The sequence below is a fragment of the Microtus ochrogaster genome, chromosome 5 (assembly GCF_000317375.1).
Source record: "Microtus ochrogaster isolate Prairie Vole_2 chromosome 5, MicOch1.0, whole genome shotgun sequence".
NCBI classification, from domain to species: domain Eukaryota; kingdom Metazoa; phylum Chordata; class Mammalia; order Rodentia; family Cricetidae; genus Microtus; species Microtus ochrogaster.
The window spans coordinates 59,490,076-59,497,689 of NC_022012.1; the positions used below are offsets into that span (position 1 = coordinate 59,490,076).

At 40.3% G+C, this 7,614-nt stretch overlaps 1 protein-coding gene across 2 annotated transcripts in view; it reads right to left on the reverse strand.

The window, feature by feature from the left end:
• Positions 1–7,614, reverse strand: part of Senp6 (SUMO specific peptidase 6) — an 87,147-nt gene that overhangs the window by 73,066 nt on the left and 6,467 nt on the right. The window lies entirely within an intron of this gene.

Consider the following 7,614-nt stretch of genomic DNA (forward strand, 5'->3'; position numbering starts at 1 on the left):
ACAACCACCTGTAATGAGGTCTGGTGCCCTTTTCTGGCCTGCAGACATACACACAGACAGAATATTGTATACATAACAAATAAATAAATATTTAAAAAAAAAAAAAAAGATTAAGTTCAGGGTCTTAATGTTACAAGAAGTCAGACTGACCCAAAGGGTAGGAAAAAGAAAAATGTAACTAGTGATGACCTACCCTTTGATCTGGACTTGCCCCTTGAATTACCGAGGACAACATATATCCTATCCTATTTTGGGGAAGCAAAAGCTCAGTGATAGAGTACTTGTCCACCATGCTACAGACACTGGCTTCAATCTCTAGAACCATAAAACATAAATAAATAAAGTGAAAATATAAAGTGTATCTAACCATTGGCTGCAGCCAATGAATAGCCATGAATGCAGCCCAGCACGAAATTGCAAACTTACTAAAAATATTATGAGATTATTTTCTACTTAATTTCATGATTCTCAATCATGACCTCTGTAGGTTACAATGCCAAAAGGCTAAACATCCATCTCTCAAAAATTCAGATTTTTTTTTCTTAAAGTTAAGGATAAATTTATTAGTTGTTTTTTTTTTTTTTTTTTTTAAGGCAGACAACCTGAAAATCTTGGCATCTTCCCAGAGAAGAAAAATGGAGACAGGAAGGGAAAAGTTAAGTCAGCAGGTAGGACAGCCACATGGCAAAAAAGCAGTCAAATAGTGGGAGGTGGGCTTTGGAGAAACAATAAGAAAGTATAAAGTTCTAGAAAAAGCATGCTTTACTCTCTGGCCAACACGCAAAAGAAAAAGACAGAAAAGAAAAAGGGAAAGTTATATTTTCTTAAGTCAAGCCTTAGAAAGACAGGACCTCTTAAAGGATTATTATGAGGACTGTTCCGAATTCAGATTAAAAAAAAAAATCGCACCCCTAAGATAATAGTGCTAAGAGTAGGAAATATGGGAGATATGGGGCAGAATCCACAGCGATGGGATAAATCCTAAAAAAGAGACCCATGGAAGTTGGTTTACCCTTCCTCCATGGGAAGATATAGTTACAAGTTGCCATGTGTGAGAAAGAAAACGTTACCAGGTAAGAATCTGGATACCCTGACTTCACTGTCCAGCCTCTAGCACTGAGAAATTCATCTAGAGCTTGTCATGGTGGTGCCTATCAGTCAACCCAGTACTTGGGAGGTTGAAGCAGGATCACAAGTTCATGGCCAGCCTGGGCTACACAGAATTTGAAAACAGCCTTAGATACATAGTAAAGACCCCATCCCACTCCCAAAAAGTCAACAAAGACAAATGATGAAGTCTGTGAAACCTTTAACGTCACTACAAAGACACTAGGTAGAGCATTCTCAAACACAAACCCTCAATTACTAAGAGACCAGAATTTTTACAATCTATGTGATATAGAAGTCTATAATTAAAACAGCTTCCCTTTTGGTCAACAAAGGGCATCAGAATTTGGAAGCACTGCAACTAGACATTCACAGTATGCTGCCTTCTTTAGAAGTTGGCCTGTGGCAAATTTACTACCTTACTGTGAAGGCTAGTTTTAGTTCCTAAGCTAACAGACTCTAGAATCTTGTGGGGATACAGTTTCTTGTGGGGTTGCCTAGATTAACTGGCCCATGGACATATCTGTGGAGAATTTTCTTGATTGTACTAACTGAGCTGGGGAGGACTCATCCACTCTAGATCCCTGTGTTTTGGGATCCTGTGTGGTAGCTCACGCCTTTAATCTCAGCACTTGGGAGGCAGAGGCAGGAGGATCTCTGAGTTCAAGGTCAGCCTGGTCTAAAGAACTAGTTCCAGGACAGGCTCCAAACCCTGTCTCTGAAGAAAAAAAGGAACTGAGCATATGCATGATTCTTTCGTTTTCTCTCGGCCCTTAACTAGGAATGACCAGGTGTTTCGATCTCCTGCTTTCCTGACTTCATTCAAGCAATGGTAAACTAATTTTGTGAGCTAAATTAAACCTTTTCTTCTCCTGAGTCACTTTTATCATGGTATTTTATAACAGCAACAAAAACTAAACTGGGACACTTAGCAAGTACAAAGAAAAGTGTAACTGGGGCACCAAAGTGAAAAGCCAAACTAACCTAGAGTGCCAGTCAAATGAGAGCCAAAATTATATACTGGACATCACAAACTCTTGTTCCATACTGTTTTGTGAATGAACTACCCAAACTAAGAGGACAACATGGCAGCACTCAGTCACTATTGAGAATGTTAGTCAAGACTCAAACAATAAATGCTCCATGTTTAAAAAACCAGTGGCTAGAGGGAGGGAAGACCCCGTGGGTAAAACTGTACTGGCTGAACAATCGTGAAGACCAGATTTTGACCTCAGCATCCATGTAACAATGTGGACAGACACTGGAGTATTGTTGGGGCTTGTTGTTCAAAAACAGCTGAGAAAATGCAAACCCCAAGTTCAGGCCGAGACCTATCCTCAAAAGGAGTAGGTAAATAGTGATAGGGAGACCCCCCAATACCCTTTTCAGATCTCCTCATGCACACACAGGAGCATATAGCCACATGCAGGCACAATACACATAGACAAATATACAAATAAGAACTACAGAACTGGTTAGATATTAACCTCTCAAATAAAGGACATATTCTCCTTAGAAAAAAATTTTAAATAATTTTATGTATATCCCCTGAGAGAATTTCTTCAGAATAGGCCAGACTTAGCTCATTTCAACAAACAAACAAACACATGAAAAAAAAAAAAAAGAGGATTTAGAAAAGCAGAGAGCCAGGCGGTGGTGGCACACATCTTCAATCCCAGGACTCAGGAGGCAGAGGCAGGTAGGTCTGTGAGTTTGAGGCCAGTCTGGTCTATAAGAGCTAGTTCCAGGACAGTCCCCGCTCTACAGAAGCCCTGACTGTGGGGGAAAAAAAAGAAAAGAAAAAAGAAAAAAACAAAACAAAACAAAAAAAACCCAAACAAACAAAATGGAAAGTGGAGAAATCCAACCAACACTTCTACATTCAAGTGTCGAAGGTTCCATCAACTGTGATGTTGTATTCACAGCATCACAACCTTTAATAAAGTAGGAGAGAAAAGCTGCCATCTCCACCTGCACAGTGCTGGGATTACAGATATGCAGCAACGTGCCCTGTCTAAGTGGTGCCGGGGATATAAACAGCGCGTCATGCATAGCAAGCAGAAAGTTCAAATCCTCAAAGATCCTTGAGTATTTACATGCCACCACACTGTTATGAGTAACACTGGTTGTTTTGTTACTATCTTAAATTAGAAACAAAGTTTCTTCCATTGGTAGGAATCAAACCCAGGACCCTGTGCATAACAGGCAAACACTCTTAACACTAAAGCCATCTCTTTGGCTCAATACTTTTTTTCTTCTATATTCTCCACCAAAATAACAGTGATGTAAGAAGAAAAACAGAGAGGCGATAATAGTAAATGAAGATGCAACAAAAATAGCAAAAAGGGGCTAAAGAGATTGGTTCCCAGCGCCCACATCAGCTGGCTCATAACCACGTTACTCAAGAGGATCCAACATCCTCTTCTGGTCTCTGAGCACCCCCCATCACATTTATGTTAACACACATATATAATTTTAATCATAGGTAGGAACTATTTTAGTTGAACCTGAAAGAGGGTAAGGGCAGTCAGTACAGGGGATGGTTTGGAGGGAGGAAACAGAAGGAGAAATGATGTGATTATACTATAATCTCAAAAAATAAAGATAAAATAAATTATTTTAGTAGGACATGTTCAATCTAAAGAATTCAACCAAAGATTACTCTCCAGAATAGAGAGAATCCATCATAGAATACAGATGCTGGAGGCTGAAGAAATGGCTTGGCGATCAGTGCAGGTGTGGTTCCCAACACCTACATGTGGCCGTTCAAAAGCACCTGAAACTGCAACCATAGAGAACACAATGCTTCCGGCCTTCACAGGCACCTGAACTCATGTGCACATACATCGCCACCACAGGCAGACAAGACCCCTCTACCACAGGCAGTCAGACATAGACAGACAGACAGACAGACACAAACACACACACACTTACAAATAAAATTAAATTTAAAAGTTTGTAATTAGCTTTCTGTTGCTTTGATAGACATCAACAAAAGCAACTCGAGAAAGAAAATGATTTATTTGGCTTATAAGTTATAGTTCACCATTGAGGGAAGGCAAGATAGAAATTCAAGACAGAACTCTGAAGGCAAGAACTGAAGCAGAAACCAAGGAGGAATACTGCTTACTAGAGTACTTTTTATGGCTTGCTCGGCTTGCTCTCTGATTCAATACAGGCCCACCTGCATCCTGATGGTACCACCACAGTGGGCTGACCTCTCCTCCATCAATTAGCAATTAAGAAAATGTCCCAAAAACATGCTCACAAGCTAATCTGATGGAGACAATCCTTCAGTTAAGGTTCCCTCTTCCCAGATAGACCAAGCTAAGTTTACAACTAAAGCTACTATAACTATCTAGCGCCAGGTCTGAACACAACTGGTAATTTTGACCTTGAATAAACAATTTTTATACAACCAAAGAAATATTCAACCTTGGTATGAAGTACTGTAACTGCAAGTCCCATGTGACAATCAGAGGACAAAATTAAATCAAATAATTGTAAGAGGATGATATCTAAAAAAAGGAAAACATAAAATCTGATGAAATGTTTTCAGATATCAATTTGGACAGTGAAGCTGAATTTGCTCACACAAGATTTAGACATTCCACCAAGCACACAACAGGCCAGGTGTGGGAAACTATGATGCAGCTGGATCTGGCTTGCTGTTTATTATAAACGCTACCAGGTATGGTAGCACACACCTTCAATCCCGGCTATATTCCTTAACGCAGGAAGTGAAGACAGTGGATCTCTAAGTTTCAGGCTGGTCACAGCTATGTAGCAAGACCCCATCTCAAAAAAAAGGGGGGGGGGGGACAACAATTAAGTTAAAAAAGGCACAACAATTACATAAGTGTGAATATTATTTATATAAGAATGCATATATACCTTATGTATATATAGGTGTATGTCTGTAACTCAGTGATAGATACATAAATAAAGAAATGGCTGGGTGGTGGTGGTGCACACCTTTAATGCTAGCATTCAGGAAGCAGAGGCAGGAAGATCTCTGTGAGTTTGAGGCCAGCCTGCTGCTCTACAGAGCAAGTTTCAGGACAGTCAAGAAACAGAGAGAAACCTGTCTTGAAACCCACCCCCCGAAAAAAACAAAAATAACAAAACAAAACCTCAAAACCCCAAAATAAAGGTGGTCTAGGTACAATTGACACAAAACTATAATCCAGAAGTCAGGATGAGTTGAGGCAAAAGGATTGTCCTGAGTTCAAACCAGTCTAGGCTATGCAGTAAATATCTGGCCAGCAGGGTTATATACATAGCAAGATCCTGGTATGGGGGGGGGGGGGGGGATAATAAAAAAAGCAACAGAAACCTTAAAAAAGAATAGCAGTCTGAGATTGTGCTCGGTCACTCTCAAATTCTCCAAAGGCAGTTTCTGTGGAGTCCCTGGCTCCCCATTTAAGTTTAAGCCCACTGTTGCCATGCTAATCACCCAAAGATACCTCAAGACTACATGGAGAGGGAGCAGGCCTGCCAGGCGGACTCCAGCATGAAGCTAACCTGGAATCAGAGCATCCAAATCAGGCCCTACAACTGTCTCATGGAGCCTCCCAAATCACCCAGCTGAGGCATCCACAAATTAACACAATTATGCAAATGTTTACCTTTTAGTAAAGAAAGCAGAGCAGTACTTGAAGATTAAGCCTCTGAACATAACCATGAGAATAACATAAAATTAGACTTTTCTATAGCCACAAAATGCATAAGATTCTCTCCCTCATGATAACCCAGCTATTGTTAATTCCATTAATTTTCTTTGCCTAGTTTCAGAAAATCCTCTATCAGTGTTTGATCAACATAGGCCTAAGGACTTGCTATGTCACTTTGCTTTATGTCCTCATCTACTCCAGCCCACACCCATGCTAGGATGGGAATACAGGCTCTCACATGCTAGGCAAACATTCTATCACTAAGCTACATCTCAAGCCCTGTTTCGTTTTTCTGTATAATTCATGAACTGTTCTGAATCTGCAAACTTGAATTTCATAAAACCTGTCCCCTGTAATTTGAGAAAAGTAGTAGTCTTTCACTCATCTACCATGTTCGACCACAGTGGACACAAACCCTACAACAATGTCTCTTGCACTCTGGCTATAACTCTTAGTCTGAATTGCCAACAAATCTGCCTTTAAATTTTTTATTCTTACTGTTGTTTTTCTCTTAGTAACTAAACAACTCTCACCTTTTCTCTATTCTAGCACACTCTTGAACCTTACGGTCATTATTAAATAAAACTGAACACAAGAAATGTTATAGTACAACATTCAATCTTATCACCAAGGCAGCTATAAGTGACTGATAGAAAAATTAAATAAAAGACAGGAACAACTGGGCTCGGGGACATATGCCTTTAATTCCAATACTGAAGCACAAGGGGAAGTGGATCTCTATGAGTTCCAGGTCCGCCAGGACTTACACAGAATAACTTTGGAAGGGAGCATCGAAGGCTGGAGAGAGAGGATGGTTGCCAAGATTTTTCACCTTGTTACTCAGAAGTGCAATTTAAAACCATGACTTGTTTATTGTTGGAATTTCCATTTGATCTTTTCAGACTACGTGTGATCATGGGCAAACAAAACCAAGCAAAGAGAAACTGGATAGGAGGAGACCACTGCACTATGACTTTGCTGGAGAGCTGGGAAAACAATTAGGGGATAAAGAGAGAGTTGTGTAGCGTTCAAAGAGCTACAGCATCCTGATACTCGTGCCACTTGCCCTCTTCCTACAAAGAAATCAATTCAAGTTTTACCAAGTATACAGCCTACATCCCAGCAATGGAAGCTGCGGCAGGGTGATATAAAATGCCCATCAGTAGACGACAGGCTAAGCTACACAAAGTCATTCATCCTGGGCTACATACTCAGAACTCCCTCCCCCAACGCATCCAAAGCAAACAAACATGGAAGAAAAGCAAAAATAAATAAAGAACCTGGAAATGTTTCTGAGTAAACCTAAAGGCCTGGCCCACACTCCATGGAAGGACAAACTGTGTTTGAGTTCAACAGAAGTTATTAAGAATTGCTGTCCTGTGAAACTGGCAGGCTGACTGAGTTCTAAACTAGTTTTACATATAAAAGTATAGCTAAGTATAATGGAAAACACTTCTTATTGGAGACATAAACATTTTGCTGATTTAGAGATAAGAGGAGGGGGAGGGAGGATAGCTCAGTGAGCCTGACCACCTTAGTTCATTCCCTGGGGATCAAAATTTCAAGGTCATCTACCACAGAGTTTAAGGGCAGCACATAAAGGGAAGACTTAAACACTATCTACTTGCTAATGTACCTGACGTCTAGAGGACCTGAACACTCAGCTGTTACAGAACATGCATTTTTTTTTTCAACTACATTCTCCAAGAAAGAATACATAACGGGGAATAAAATAAGTCTCAAGAATTTTTTAAGCCAGGCGATGGTGGCGCACGCCTTTAATCCCAGCACTCGGGAGGCAGAGACAGGCGGATCTCTGTGAGTTCGAGACCAG